The 15,702-nt window shown below is 42.1% G+C and overlaps 1 protein-coding gene across 2 annotated transcripts in view; it reads right to left on the bottom strand.

Annotated features, from left to right (window-relative positions):
• The window catches only part of PURA (purine rich element binding protein A), an 89,787-nt gene extending 84,513 nt beyond the window's left edge, over positions 1-5,274 (bottom strand). For both annotated transcript variants that reach the window (XM_056124788.1, XM_056124789.1), the window contains exon 1: positions 5,037-5,274. The gene's annotated coding sequence lies outside the window, so the exon portion shown is untranslated. The remainder of the gene's footprint in view (positions 1-5,036) is intronic.
• Between the last annotated feature and the right edge of the window lie 10,428 nt (positions 5,275-15,702).

The following is a 15,702-nucleotide window of genomic DNA, read 5'->3' as shown; positions in this document are numbered from 1 at the left end:
GTAATTTGACTATCTTATTTTATTTTATTTTTTGCTATTTGGGTCACACTCAGTGATGCACAGGGTAACTCCTGGCTCTGCACTCAAAAATTACCTCTGACAGTGATCAGGGGACCAGATGGGATGCTGGGAATTGAACCTGGGTCGGCCTCATGGAAGGCAAATGCCCTAGCCTTTGTGCTATTGCGCCAGCCCCTTGTTTGATTATTTTAGATCTTAAATTTAAATCTTGAATTCATTTTGACTTAAGTTTTGTATACAAGACCAGAGAGCTAGTACAGTGGGTAAGGCATTTGCCTTGCACAGGGATGACAGGTTCTATCTCCAGCATGACAAATTCCCACAAGTTCCTCCAGGACTTTGTCCTAAGAGTCAGGAGTAAGTCCCAAACACTGCCAGATGTGGCTCCCTCCCATTTTTTTTTTTTTTTTTTTTTTTTTTTTGCTTTTTGGGTCACACCCAGCGATGCTCAGGGGTTATTACTGGCTCTGCACTCAGGAATTACTCCTGGCGGTGCTTGGGGGACCATATGGGATGCCGGGGATTGAACTCAGGTTGGCCACGTGCAAGGCAAACACCCTACCCGCTATGCTATTGCTCCGGCCCCGCTCCCATTTTTTGTGTGTGTACAATCTAATAGTGAGTTTTACTTTTTGCATATGGTTGTCCAATTTCCCAGCACCATTTTTTAAGAGATTCATATCCCCATTGTATATTTTTTACTTTTTTATTCATAGATTAATTGACCATGTATACAAATATCATTATGTTCCATTGATATATGTTTTTAATGCCATCTGTACTGTATTTTATTATCATAGTTTTGTAATATAGTTTGAAATAAAAAAACATGATTTCTCTAGCTATTTTTGACAACAAGATGGCTATAACTACTTAAGATTCTTTTTGGTTCCATATATATTTTATGACTGTTCAATTTCTTTGAAAAATGCCATTGGAATTCTTATAGGATTGCTGTAAATCTGTAGATTGTTTTGGGTTGCTATAGATATTCGAACAACATTAATTATAATCTATATGTCCATGAGATATCGTTTCTTTCTTCTTCAATTTCTTTTACCAATTTCTCAACGTTTACAGTCAAATTCTTCACCTCCTTAAAATTATTTTAAGGTATTTTACTGTTTTCTTAAATTTTCCTCCTTATAGTCCTCAGTAGTGTATAGAAATACAACAGATATTTTTGTGCATTTATTTATTTACTTATTAAGTGTGTATTTTTATCTTGCAACTTTCCTGAATTCACTTTTTAGTTCTAATTTTTTTTTGGTGGGATCCTTAAGGTTCTGTATATAATGTCAACTGAAAATAATAAGTTTTACTTGTACCTTTCCAACTCTAATGCCTTAATTTTTCTTGTCTAATTACTTAGACTAGGACTTTCAATGCTATGCTGACTATAAGTGGTGAGAGTGGGCTTGTTCCTAATCTTAGAGAAAAGATTTTCAGTTCTCACAATTTAATGTGATGCTGGCTATTGGCTTAGCATACAGCATTTGTTATGGCATTATTATGAGTTTTTCTCATAAGTGGATGTTGGGATTTGTTGTTTTTTATCTACTTATATGGTCTTTATCCTTTCTTTTGTTACCATGACATCATTTTATGGATTTGTAGGTACATCATCCTTGCATCACTCAACTAGAACCCACTTGATCATGGCATATAATTCTCTTCTTCCTTCCTTCCTTCCTTCCTTCCTTCCTTCCTTCCTTCCTTCCTTCCTTCCTTCCTCCCTTCCTCTCTTTCATTTCTTGAGGGAACCACACCTGGCAGTACTCATGGGACCATATGGGATTCTGGGTATGGAACCCAAGTTGGCTATATGGAAGGCAAGTGGCCTACCTCCAGTCCCTCTTCCTTCCTTCCTTCCTTCCTTCCTTCCTTCCTTCCTTCCTTCCTTCCCCTTTCTTTCTCTTTCTTTCTTTCTTTCTTTCTTTCTTTCTTTCTTTCTTTCTTTCTTTCTTTCCCTTTTTCCTGCTGAGCATTGAACCCAGCACCTCATACTTGTAAAGCCACTGCTTTATTCTTGAATTATATCCCTGGTTCTGTAATTTTCTTTTCTTATGATGTTCTTTATGTACTTGGTATCAGGGAAATGGTGGTCTCAGAAAATGAATTTAGGAGAGTTTTGTTTAGTTTTGTTTTTGCCAGAGATGTAGCTCAGCAATAGAGCAAATGCTTCCTATATATGAGGGCCTTATCCCTCACACCACACAAACATATAAACAAACAAAATTATTTTCTCCTCTTTTATTTTTGGGAAGAGTTTTAAAAGAACTGGTATTAAATCTTCTTTGAATGTTTGGTAGAATTCATCAGTGAAGTTGTTTGATGATGGACTTCTACTTGTTGGTTTTTAAAAATTATTAACATTTTCTTTTTAAATTACTGGTTCAATTTCCTTACTAGTAATTGGTCTGTTCATATGTTCTATTCCATCGTGATTCAATCTTGTTAGGTATTTATCAGTCCCTCCTAGGAATTTATCGATTTCTTCGAGGTTGTCCAATTTTTTGCATTTGACAATTTATTCATTGTAGTTTCTTATGATCTTTTGTATTTTGTGGTATTAGTTGTAACATCTCTTTTATTTCTGATTTTATTTGAGTTATTTTTTCTTGGTGATTCTAGATAAAGATTTGAAAGAACCTTCAAAAAGGAGATGAATTTTTCTTAAATTTATTCTTTCAAAAAAAATAAATTTTTCTTTCAAAAGTTTTCTTTAATAAATTTTCACAAAATATTGTTTTTTAAAGAAATATTTGTGGCCAGGAGATGGCAATTTGAAGGTTGCAAATCCCATTAATACTGCTTCCATTCTCAGAACACAGATGACACCTATAGTCTTTCCTGCATAGCTTAAGACTTCTTTTTCATCTTCCTGTGTTACTTCTAAGTGTTCATGCGAATATTCTCTATTGAGTTGAACCTTTAACTTCTTGAAATCAAAACGTTTGGTTAAACTTACTGTCCCATAAGCACAATATATACATGAGGAAAAATATTTTCTGATTTTTACATGAGTAGCCATGGCAACTATGTTTATATATGCTTGAATACTTCACTGTATCTAACAGTGCTAAACAATAGTGGTACAGTCATAGTTGATTTATATACTCCGGCCTAGACCAAAGAAAATAGTAGTAAATATAATTCTATTTCTTTCTCTCCATTTTTTGTACATATGTGTATAACCAATCTTAATTAGGATATTGGAATTAATTGGAATGCTTTACTATATGAGAAATTGGAATATTTTACTACATGAGACTTAGAAGGTTGAGGAAAGAATTTTTTAGTGTTTCTAAATTTGTGCCCTAAAGCAGGAAATTGTACAGGCATTAAGGTACTTGCCTCATGTAGCTGACCTCAGTTTGTTTCCCAGGACCAAACATGGTGCCCCATGCACTGCCAAAAGTGATTTCTAAGTTCAGAGCCAAAGCCTGAGAACCACCAAGTGTAGCTCAACCACACCGCATCCTAAATTTGAGGCCTATCTTGCTTCAAATGAAATTTAAAAGTTTATTTATGTACTTTGCTTTATGCAAAAGTGCAATCTAGAAAAAGTTTATATAGATAACTGTTTCAGTTAATAGTATCATGATTTTAATGCTGGCTTATCAGTGATAAAAACATGTATACATATGTTCATACAGAAGGACTTAAAACATAGCCAAGACTAGTTGGACTTCATCTTCTGCATCCCAAAATCTGATACAATTTTTGTTTTGTTTCTATTTCTTCAAGGCTTTTGTTGCTTTTTCTTCAAAGGTGGTATTCATAAAATGTTTTAGGGAGGAAATACACAGAGTGGTTTGTCCAGGGACCTAACCCCTTTTGGAATGCAGCTTTGTGGCTGCTTTTACATAATGCATTTCTCTCCTTGTCCTTTGAATTCTATTTATCCCTCATGAATCTGGGTTCATCAGCATCTCCTTTGTGAAGTTTCTTGATGGAATTTATTTATCCTCCTCATTAGTACATCTCTCCAATGTATGTGGTATGTATCATGCAGCCCTGTATTTTTTTGTTTATAGTTATGTTTCCTCTACCAACCATAGGTTCTTAAGGGTTGAACTATGCTCAGTAAATATTTACCTGAAAGGTAGTGTAGGATAAACAACATAGGTAGTCTGGGGTCCTCAAGTTGTCCTAGTATCACCACCTGAGCTAGTACCTTATAGGAGCTTTCGTCCTGGAAGGTAGGAGGTGGTAAAGAGGAAACTGTCCCCTGTGTCACTGCCACCCCATCGGTGATCCCTGCATTTCCAGCTGCCACCCATTCCTGAAGAAACAGGCCTGACTTGCCTCGCAGTGGTCTAAGTCCTCTGACAGAATCTAGAAGCGATGAATCCCTGACCCACTGGGTTCAATCTCCCTGGTGAAGAGCAACAGTGGAGGGGGCAGCCACCTGGGGGTCCTTTTTCTCTGCCAGTAACCTGCTCGTTCTCTGGCTTCACGAGTGACAGTGGCACCCACAGAGCCATCTGGCGGGAATAGTTCTTGTTGTGTCCTTTCGGGCTCTTTCTTAAAAGTCTGGCCCAGCATCCCGGAGACCAGAGCGGCGCGCCTCCACGTTCTTTGTGTGGCCAGTGGCCGGTTGGGGGCCCTTCTCCGGGTCCACAAGGGAGTCTCCGGCCCCCTACTCCGCGGCATTCGTGTCCATATGCAAAGACCGTGCCAATCTGCCTAAGTTCCTCTGTCACCCGCGCATGAATTCATGGAGCGGGCCCACAGCACCAGCGTCCCAGTATAGACACGGGGGCGCCCCAGGGAGCACGGGGAGCTCTCCGGGGTCCGCTGCCACCCGGAAGGGCGCCGGCGGGGGCCTCCCTGACGCTCCCCCTCGCCACCCCTGTCCACTCACCTGCCGGGCCCAGCGTTCCCGCGCCGCAGCGCGTCTTGGAGGCGGGGGGCGGGGGAGGGAGGCGCTCGCAGAGCAGCCGCTGCGGCCCGGCGAGACCCCGGCCGGGAGCCCCCCTTCCCGCGGGCCCCACGGGCTGCTCGCTCACCTGTCGCCACCCCGAGGACCCCGGGAGGCGCCGCGCCCGGAGCGCAGTTCAGCACACACACGTCGCGCCGGGCACGTCGCCGCGGCCACGCAGGCGGGCGGCCACCGCCGGGCGCGGGCTGTGGCGAGGCCGTGCGCCACAGGAGCCACCTGAAGGAAGCCGGGCGCCGCCACACACGCGTATCTGGGCAGGGCCTGCGGCGTCGCCATGCGCCTGGCGGAGCATCGCCGCCTTCGCGCGGGCCCCCGGCCCTGCTCCCGCCCGCCTGGGGCAAGGCCGGCCGCGCTCGCTCTGCAGTCGGAGGCTCCGCAGACCCCACGGCCGCCGCGCCGGGCAGCGGGACCGCAGCAGCTGGCAGAGGCGGAGGCCGCAGCGCGCTCGACCGCGCGGAGCCTGAGGGGAGGCGCCCCCTGGCGCACACGAGCGACATCTACCCTCGGGCGGCTGCCCGGGGGCCCCGGTCGCCGCTGAAGGCGCGGTCCTGGCCGGTTGGTCCAGCACTCCCTAAACCCCGGGCACAGGGCGCGTCCCTGCTTCCACGTCTCCCAGGACGGCTCTGGAGCTGCATTCGTTCTCTCTATGAGGGTATGCGCTCGGCCCCTTGGTACAATGCGTGACTAGACCGCGTTGACCTGTCACCTACTATTACGATGAAGCCGCGAGTATAGAGTCATTTAAGAAGGAACGCGGTGGAGGCCCCTGCGGCGGGGAGCAGGGATGTGGCTTAAGGCAGAGCACAGGCCTTGCACGTGCGGGGCCGTGGAGGTTGCTTGCCTTGCACCCCCCAGCATCACCAGATGTAACTCTGGACCCCCAACGCTGCCAGGGGTGAGCCCCACAACAACCATCACAAATGGGGGGTTGGAATGTATCCTTGGTGGGGATATATCGAGAGAACGAGGGTGCAGTAAATCATTGTGGTTCTTTGGCGGAAAACAATAACCCCCACCATGCCATCTCCCCTAAATCTCTCTCTACTTAGGAAAAATCTCTCCTCCTTCTCAGTGCTGGGGGTCAAATGCAGGGCCTCATACCTGCAAGGTAGATGTTCCACCACTGAATAATATTCTTGGCTCTAATCCTATGAAAGTTCTAATGAAAGAAATGGAATGAAATGGTTACTTGTGAAACCTAGAATTCTTCGTAGGAAATGTCTTCATTACGTAAACAAGTGGAGAACAATGATGAAGGGAGCATAAGCAAGAATCGCCTAAAGTATCACTAAGAGCATTTATTGTTTTCTTTTCCCTCAATTCCTGGAATTATCCATATGCTGTTGAATTCTTCTTATAAATAAAATGCTTTATTGTTTTCTATATTCTAATTTTATACCCCATCCCTCTCATTTCACAAGAGGTTTTAAATCTCTTGTGAAGAGGGATTACCATTAGACATTTTAATATCATTGCTACTTAAGCTCAAAGCTGATATTTAGATATTTATATTTAGCTGATATTTAGATATTTTGAATATTGATTAATATTCAACCGCCAACATACTTTTAGAACCTATTATATTTCAGACACTGCACTAGGCTCCCAATATATGAAAGTGAATAAAGCAGTACCTGCTTTTAGGAAAAATTGTAATCTCACAGATGCATAACTGAAGTATCATTTATTTAGTATTTAAAAAGTACTCATAGAGAATTGAATTATCTATGAAATGCTTACATTACTGTCCATATGAAGTTATCGATCAGAACTAAGATTAAGGAATTATATAAAAGGACTGAAATATAATGGGTAAGGCCTTGCCTTTCATGAATCTTACTTAGTTTTGACCCCCAGCACCACATATGGCCTCTTAGCCCTGCCAGGAGTGACCCATGAGCACAGAGCCAAGAGAGAACCCTGAGCACTGCTGAATGTGCCCCAAAACAAATAAAAAATTACATGAGACTCTTATTCTTATTTAGTATTCAGTCATTGGACACACATTTTTTGAGTGCCTACCAACTGCCAGGCAGTCATTCAACCTCTGGGACTACAGTGCCAACAAGTTATCCTTTTACATACAATGCCGACAAGTTATCCTTTCACATACAATGTTCCAACACTCATCTCTTCACCAGTGCACATTTCCCATCACCAATGCCCCAGTTACCCTCCTGTCCCCACTCCCTCCACCCCCCATGATAGGCACTCTCTCTCTCTTCCCTCCCTCCTTCCCTCCCCCTTTCTCTCTTTCATCCCCTCCCTCCCTCCCTCCCTCCCTCCCTCCCTCCCTCCCTCCCTCCCAGTTTTTGTGCATTATAGCTTGCAATACAGATACTAAAAGGTTATCATGTATATCCTTTTACCTGCTTTCAGCACTCAGTTCTTGTTTAGAATGATCATTTCCAACTATTATTGTCATAGTGGCCCCTTCTCTAGCCTAACTGCCTTCTGTACCACACATACTTATGGCATTCTTCCAACCGTGAACCAATCTTCCTGAACCTAGCTTTTTCTGTCCTTAGATATTAGTCTCATATTATGTTTTTTTATCATCCACAAATGAGTGCAGTCATTGTATGTCTACCCCTCTCCTAGTAACTCATTTCACTCAGCATGATACTCTCCATATCCACCCATTTATAAACAAATTTCATGATTTCATTTTTCCTTGTGGCTGCATAGTATTCCATTGTGTAGATATACCATAAATCTTTATTCAATTGTATGTCCTCAGACACTCGGGTTGTTTCCAGATTCTAGCTATTGTGAATAGTGCTGCAATGAATATAGAAGTGTAGATGGCATTTCTACTGTATGTTTTTGGGCCCCAAGGATATATTCCTAGAAGTGGTATTGTTGGGTTAAATAGGAACTCAATTTCTGTTTATTTGAGAAATGTCTGTATTGTTTTCCAAAAAGACTGGACCAGTTGATATTCCCACCAAAAATGGATGAAAGTCCCTTTCTCCCTGCATTTGATAGAGCATTTTAAGTGAAAAAAAAAAAACTAGATACAAACTCTTGGGAGGGGATTGAGAGAATAGCATAAGAAAAAAAGTGAAGAAGGGTCTATTGACAATGGGTTCAGGAAGTTTTGCTGTGAGGGAGAACAAGAAAGTGGGACAATGAGTGAAGGTGATTTGGGTTAAAGGAAATTTCCTTGTACCATTGTACCTAGATTGAAACCAGTATCATCCAAGTGAGACATTCACATTGTCACTGAATCACATTTTTTGCCCTCAAAGAAGTCTTTTTTTAATGAATGATAAGGCTTGTTTACCTATTGATAGGAAGTGGTGACCAATATACGGAAGAAAACAGATGTTATAACAGAAGGAAAAAATAATTGAATGAGTTCTTGAAAAGACAAGAAAGCAGGGCTGGAGCGATAGCACAGTGGTTAGGGTGTTTGCCTTGCACGCAGCCAACATGGCTGACACAGGTTCAATTCCCAGCATCCCATATGGTCCCCTGAGCACCGCCAGGAGCAATTCCTGAGTGCATGAGCCAGGAGTAACCCCTGAGCATCGCCGGTGTGACCCCCCCCCCCAAAAAAAAGAAAAGACAAGAAAGCTAAAGAGAAGATTCAAAGGGTTGGAACATATGCTTTGTTGTGGGAGCCTGGGTGTGATCCCTAGTATGATACTCCAAGGGCTCCTGGTCAAAAAAAGGGGATCAGAGTGTTAGGGATGTGACTCAGTGATAGAACACTTGCCTTGTATGTGTGAGGCCTTGAGTTTGTGAAAGGAATTAAGGAAGAAGGAAGGAAGGAGGGAAGGAAAGAAGGAAGGAGGGAAGGAAGGGAGGGAAGGAAGGAGGGAGGGAAGGAAGGAAGGGAAGAGAGAGGAAAGAAGGAGTAAAAAGAAGAAAAGGAAAAGAAGAAGTAAAGAAAGATGGAAGGAAGAAAGAAATAAAGAGAAGAAAGAAAGAAAGAAAGAAAGAAAGAAAGAAAGAAAGGAAAGAAAGATAGACCAGGAGAGATTAAGGAGGTAGCTTGTTGAGTAAAGTATCTGCTCTGTTATGTGAGGCTACAAGTTGACCAGCATATGCACTGAGTGTGATTTTGGCAGCCTTGCAAGCAATTTCCAGTTTCCCCACAGCCAGTTATGTGCAAGCACAAATAAAGGATATGATGCATAGTGAGCACTGAAGCTAAAACATTTTAAGAAGGTGTGTGAACACCACTACCAGGAGTGTAACCCTCTATGATGATGTATATGAACACTACAGCAACCTAGCCTCACATTTATGTCCCATAATGGACAGAGGATAAACATATTCAATGGAATACTACTCAGCTATGAGAAATGATGAAATCTTGCTCTTGCCTTGCCTTGCACTTGATCAATGTAGATTTAATACTTGGGTCCCCCTGCACCACATATAATTTCCTGGGCAATACCAGGATTGATCCCTGAGCATCATTGGGTGTGGTCCAGTTCCTTTCCCCCAAATTCTTAACAGTAGCTACAGCTGTGATCTCTCTTAATCCTAGAAAATAAACAGAGATTCATTTCATATTTTGGTGGCTTGAATTTTTTTTTCCATGTAAGAAAACTGCCACCTGTCACTTAGACTTATTTTTCTGTGTACAAGGCAGATTTATCTTGGGTGAAAACAGTTAAAGTCTCATTTTTTCTCCTTGTACTAGATATAGCACTTTCCCCCTGATATATATGTTTATATCTATATAGTATATATATTTTAAAGGAAGTATTGAAAGAAATGTTGTACACAGGGGAAAAGAAGAGCTCCTGATTCTGACTCCATAGACATGAAGACAGTCGGTGTAAAATCATGGCCTTGTGTTTCTGAGAAAATGAAGAAATGGATGTCTGAAAAAGTAGTAAATTTGTGAGTGAGAAAAAGTAGCAGAGTAGAAAAAAAACTATGAAAGGAAATGTAGATTGATGGTACCTCTCTGGAAAGCAGTATGGAGATTCCTTTATTGTTTATTTATTTTTTATTGAATCACCATGATATACAGTTACAAACTTTCATGTTTGAGTTACAATCATACAATGATCAAACACCCATCCCTCCACCAGTGCACACTCCCCACCACCAACCTCCCCAGTATACCCCGTTTCCCACTCTCCCCCTGCCTTCATGGCAGACAACTTCCCCCATACTCTATCACTACTTTGGGGTATTATGGTTTGCAGTACAGATACTGAGAGGTTATCATGTTTGGTCCATTATCTACTTTCAGTACACATCTCCCATCCCAACCGATCCCTCCAACCATCATTTTCTTAGTGATTCCTTCTCTATTCCAGCTGCCTTCTCCCCCCCCCCCAACCCCCCCTCCCCCACTCATGAGCAGGCTTCCAACTATGGAGCAATCTTCCTGGCCCTTGTGTCTACTGTCCTTCGGTATCAGTCTCATGTTATTTTATATTCCACAAATGAGCACAGCCCTTCTAAGTCTGACTCATTTCACTTAGCATTTGTATTTCTTTTTTGAGGAAGTTTCTGATCATTTCTTCTCCCCATTTTTTGATGGAGTTGGAGGGTTTTTTTCTTGTACAATTCTACTAGTGACTTGTATATTCTGGATATTAATCCCGTATCAGATGGCTATTGGATAAATATTCTTTCCCATTCTGAGGGCTCTCTCTGTATTTTAGTCACTGTTTCTTTTGAAGTGCAGAAGCTTTTTAGTTTGATGTAGTCCTATTTGTTTATGTTTGTTTCCACTTGCTTGGTCAAGGTGGTCAAGCATCCTTAAAGATGCTTTTAGCTTCAATGTCATAGAGGGTTCTGCTTACATTTTCCTCCATGTATCTTATGGATTCATGTCTGATATTGAGGTCTTTAATCCACTTGATCTGACTTTTGTGTCTGGCGTTAAACAGAGGTCAGAGTTCATTTTTTTTCAGGAAGCTATCCAGTTTTCCCAGCACCACTTGTTGAAAAGGCGTTCCTTGTTCCACTTCACATTTCTTGCTCCTTTGTCAAAAAGTAAGTGGTCATATATTTGAGAGTCTGTGACAGAATATTCAACTCTGTATGGAGATTCCTTTAAAAACTGAAAATAGTAGCATCCTATGACCCAGAATTACTATTCCTAGGTATTTAAAACTATGAGAACATTAATCTTAAATATATATATATATACATATATATCCCATTTGCTTTTAGCATCACAGCATGGAAACAATGTAAATGCCCATTGGCAGATGACTAGATAAAGAAGATAAAGGAGGTGATGAACAGTTAGTTAAGTGCTCCTTAGTTATTAAAAAGGATGAAATCCTGGGGGCAGATCAATAATACAGTGGATAGGGTACTTACCTTGCACATGGCCAAACTGGGCTTGATCCGTGGCACCCCATATGGTACCCTGAGCCCCTCCAGGGGTGATTCTGAAACATAGACTCAGGAGTCAGCCCTGAACACCACTGGGTGTGGCACAAAAACAAACAAACAAAAAAGAAAATCTGTCCTTTTTTCTATTTTTCTGTTTTTGGACAATGTGGATATAATTGAGGTGAATATGGTAGGCAAATAAGTTTGAAAATAACATGCAATTAGCAGATAACTTTCCTTATATGTAGGATATAAATTAATTGCCAGAGGGGTAGTACAGGGATTAAAGTTCTTGCCTTGCAAATGACCAAGCCCTGTTCACTACATATGGTTCCTGGAATGCCACCAGTAGAGTAGAGATCCCTGAGTACAAAGAGTAAGCGCTGAGCACCTCCAGGTGTGGCCCCAAACAAACAGTAATATTAATAATAGAACTTTTCTTTTTTTAAATTTTTATTAGTGAGACACCATAAAGTACAGTTGTAGGCTTACAAATTTTTGTGCTTGGGTTTCAATTATACAATGATCAAATACTCATCCCTTTATGACAGATAGTATTCTAAGCATTGTATATGAGATATCTTTCTTTGGGGGCGGGGAAGGACACACCTGGTTGCGAGCTTAGACCTGATTCTGTGCCCAGGGATCACTCCTGGCAGTGCTCCAGGAACCACATGCAGTGCCAGGAATCCGGCTAAAGTCCAATGTGTGCAAGGCAAGCAATTAATCATAGTAACCTGTACTATTACTTCAGCGTTATATATAAAGTATCTTCTTTTTTAGATTTTTTAATTGAATCACCATAATATACACAGTTACAAAATTGTTCATGATTGAGTTCCAGTCCTACAATGGTCCAATACATCCCTTCACCAGAGTAAATGTCCCAGTACCAATGTCCCCAGTTTCCTTCCCAACTGTCTCTATCACAGACATTTGTCATGGTCTTCCAAGGGCTCCTGGCCCAAAAAGTGGGTACAAAAGATACTTTTATTCTTTCTCTCCCTTTTATTCTTTAGGCACTGTGGTTTGCACTGCTGTTACTGAAAGGGTACATGCATATCACTTTACCTCCTTTCAGCACCCAATTATACTCAACATCTTTCATGACACATCAGCTAGATTTGATAAATTTTTTGTAACTTCCCATTTATTCCACCTTACAGACAGTATAATAATATATTAGTAATAAAGTATGTGCATAATAAATCATTGTATATAAAGTATCTTAAGATGACCCCTGGAATACTTTCTATAGTTATCCCCCTTTTCTACAAGGCACGGGGGTGAAGAAAAGCACTTCCCAGTGACATACACCATGTCTGTCGTAGAGCTGGTTCTTAAATTGCAGCAATCTAAGTCAGACCCTACCTGCTTTCCCACAATGCTATATTGATTTTTATTTGACTGTGTTCACAGAGTGACAGAAGCTTTGTGACCTCACATGTCTGCATCAGGCCTTTGTCTAAGTTAAAGCCTCGGGAAGCAGTGTCTCTGCAAGGTGACGGCTTCTTTCCAGCAGTGCAGGAGGAGAGTAGGACCCAGGATGACAGAATATCAAAATCTGCACAGGATTCCAGACCTCAAAAGGACAAAGAAGTGTTTTAATCTCTCCCACATCTTTACCTTGTACACAGTGACATAAAACCTTCTATTTGATAAAACAAAGCACAAAATAATCACTGCCCCCAAGCTGCTTCCCCTCCCTGCCCCCACCTTCCCAACCCCCTTCCCAACACACACACACTTCATATAGGAAAAAAGATCAAGAAATCCAGAGTGACTATAGTTCCATTGGGAATTTACAAGTGTCACTTAGCTATTGTTCTCTCTTCCCCTCATCTCTAGCCCACATTTAGTGCCTCATAGCTAGCTAGCACAGAGCTGATATTCCTATCCACACACCTCTTTTATGTAAGGATACTTTATCTCCTTGCAGCCCCACCCCAGACCCCCATCACAGTCTTCCATGTCCTGCTCCAAATCCTGGAATGCTGACTTCTGTGCATTTCATCTGCCTCGTCCCGTTTGTCCTCTGGCTTCCCATTTGATTCAGCAGCAGCTTAGCATAGGGATAGGGAGAAGAAAGAACAGAAGAGACAGAAAGAAGTTGGATTCAGGCTGGAGAGATAGTACAGTAGGTAAAGCGCTTGCCTTGCATGCAGCTGACCTGGCTTTCATCCTCGGCATCCCATATAGTCCCCTGAGCACTGCCAGAAGTAATTCCTGAGTGCAGAGATATGAGTGACCCCTGAACATTGCCCATTGTAACCCAAAAACAAAAAAGAAGAAGAAGAAGAAGAAGAAGAAGAAGAAGAAGAAGAAGAAGAAGAAGAAGAAGAAGAAGAAGAAGAAGAGGAGGAGGAGGAGGAGGAGGAGGAGAAGGAAGGAGGAGGAGGAGGAGGAGGAGGAGGAGATGGAAGAAAAAGAAGAAGGCACCTATGTCGCTCCAACCTTCTCTGGACACCAGTAATACTTTCTTTACCTTTCCTCTTCCTCTTTAAGGAAGGAAATGTCTCAACAAGCCCTTGGGAGTTCCTGGGTGCCTCTACACTCTCAACACTGTTGTTTCCTTTAATTTTGCCAAGAACTTTCTTTTAAAATAATCCATTTAGTACATTATTTTCTGTCAACTGTTTTGACTAGAAGACTCTCTCTTGCTTGAGACTTTGCCTGATTTATTTCCCATCTAGTAGTCTTTTAAATTTATTTTGCTGTGGTGGTTGTTTTGGCTACACTGGGCAATGCTCTGTGCTCAGGGATCACTCCTGGTGGGGATGTGGGACCATATGGGGAGAAGGGGATCAAATCCACTGCTGCATGCAAAGCAAATGCCCTACATGCTACCACCTCTGGTCCTTTTACAATTTTCTTTTTCTTTTTTCTTTCTTCTTGTGCCTGATGGTGTTTGGGAGGCGATATGCCAGGGAATTAAATCATATTGCACATTCCCTAACCCTTTTATTATCTCCCTGGCACTCAAATTAATATTTTCCAAGAAGGAAAAAGGAAAAGCTAGGCCTCTTCCCCTCTATCATGGGTTTTTCTTTTTCACTTGCATATTTTTCCTTTTTAGATTTTGGAATATACTTGACAGTGCTTAGGGATCATTCCTGGAGATGCTTGGAGCACCATATGTAGTGCCAGGAATTTAACCAGGATCAGCCAGGCAAGTGTCTTACCTGCTATCCTCTCTCTCTAGTCCTGAGTTTGCATTTTTGTCTTATATTGGTTTGGTTTGGGGACCAGACCCAGCAGTGCTCAGGGCTTACTTCTGACTCTGCACTCATGGATCACTGTTGGAGGGACTCAGGGGATCAGATATGATGCTCAAACTCAGGTTGCCCGATCAGCCAGCCATGTGCAAGCCAAGCACACTTCCTGCTGTACTATCTCCCAGGCCAGGCCTCAGTTTGCATTTCTTAAATTCAGTATTATCATGTGTGTGTGTGTGTGTGTGTGTATGTGTGTGTGTATACACATGTGAACACATTATTTAAGGCTTTATCCATGTGTTAAAAATGAAAATTATTGGGCTGAAGAGATAGTACAGTGGTGAGGTGCCTGCTTTGCAGGTGGGCCCTACTCTGGTTCAGTCCCCAGCAAAACACATGGTCCCTGAGCCCTTCAGGAATGATCCCTGAGTGCAGAGCCAGTAGTAAGCCTTGAGCACTGACAGGTATGACCCCAAACATAACAAAACAGTGAAGACTTTTATTACTCATAGGCACAAACTAACCTGAATCTCTACTTTGTGGTCAGAGACATATTCATCTTTCTTCCTGTCAGAGAAGAGTCACATGTCCTATCAAGAATCAGTACCTCTCTGTGCTCAGATGCCCATCCTCTCTGGCCTTGTGAAGGATTTTGATTACATCCCCTTCTCCTACAACCATTTCTTTCTTTGTACTAGAACACTTCCGTTATTCTACAAGCATGCTCTAGGATCTCCAGTTTTATGATTGGTGGTAAAGACCATCCCCACCCCCACCTCTCTAGTGACCCATTGTCATTTGCTCTGCTCCTCTGCATGGAACAACTTTATGAAAAAATTGTTTATGTTGGCCATCACCAGATCCTTACCTTTCAATGAGTCCACTCTGGCTTCCTTCCAGAAAGCCATGCAATAGCTTTAGTCAAGGTCATCAGTGAACTCTCTTGGTTTTGCTCTTTCTCATCTTATTCAGCCTCTTAGAAACATTGGCCACAGTTGGGCAGTCTCCTTTAAAACCCATTTCTTTCGTCTGTTTCCATGGCATCATTTTCTCAGCTGTCTTTCCCAAGTGTTCCTTTATTCAACCTTTAGATGTAGGGCTGTCCCAGACTGAGTTCTAGATTTGCACCATCTGTAGCAGGCTAAGCACTTCAGGGTTAGTGTGCAATAAGATATGCAGTGTGCATCAAATAAACTCTGA

Source organism: Sorex fumeus, unplaced genomic scaffold (assembly GCF_029834395.1).
Source record: "Sorex fumeus unplaced genomic scaffold, SorFum_2.1 ptg000051l, whole genome shotgun sequence".
NCBI lineage: Eukaryota > Metazoa > Chordata > Mammalia > Eulipotyphla > Soricidae > Sorex > Sorex fumeus.
This window is presented reverse-complemented; position numbering and strand designations above follow the sequence as displayed.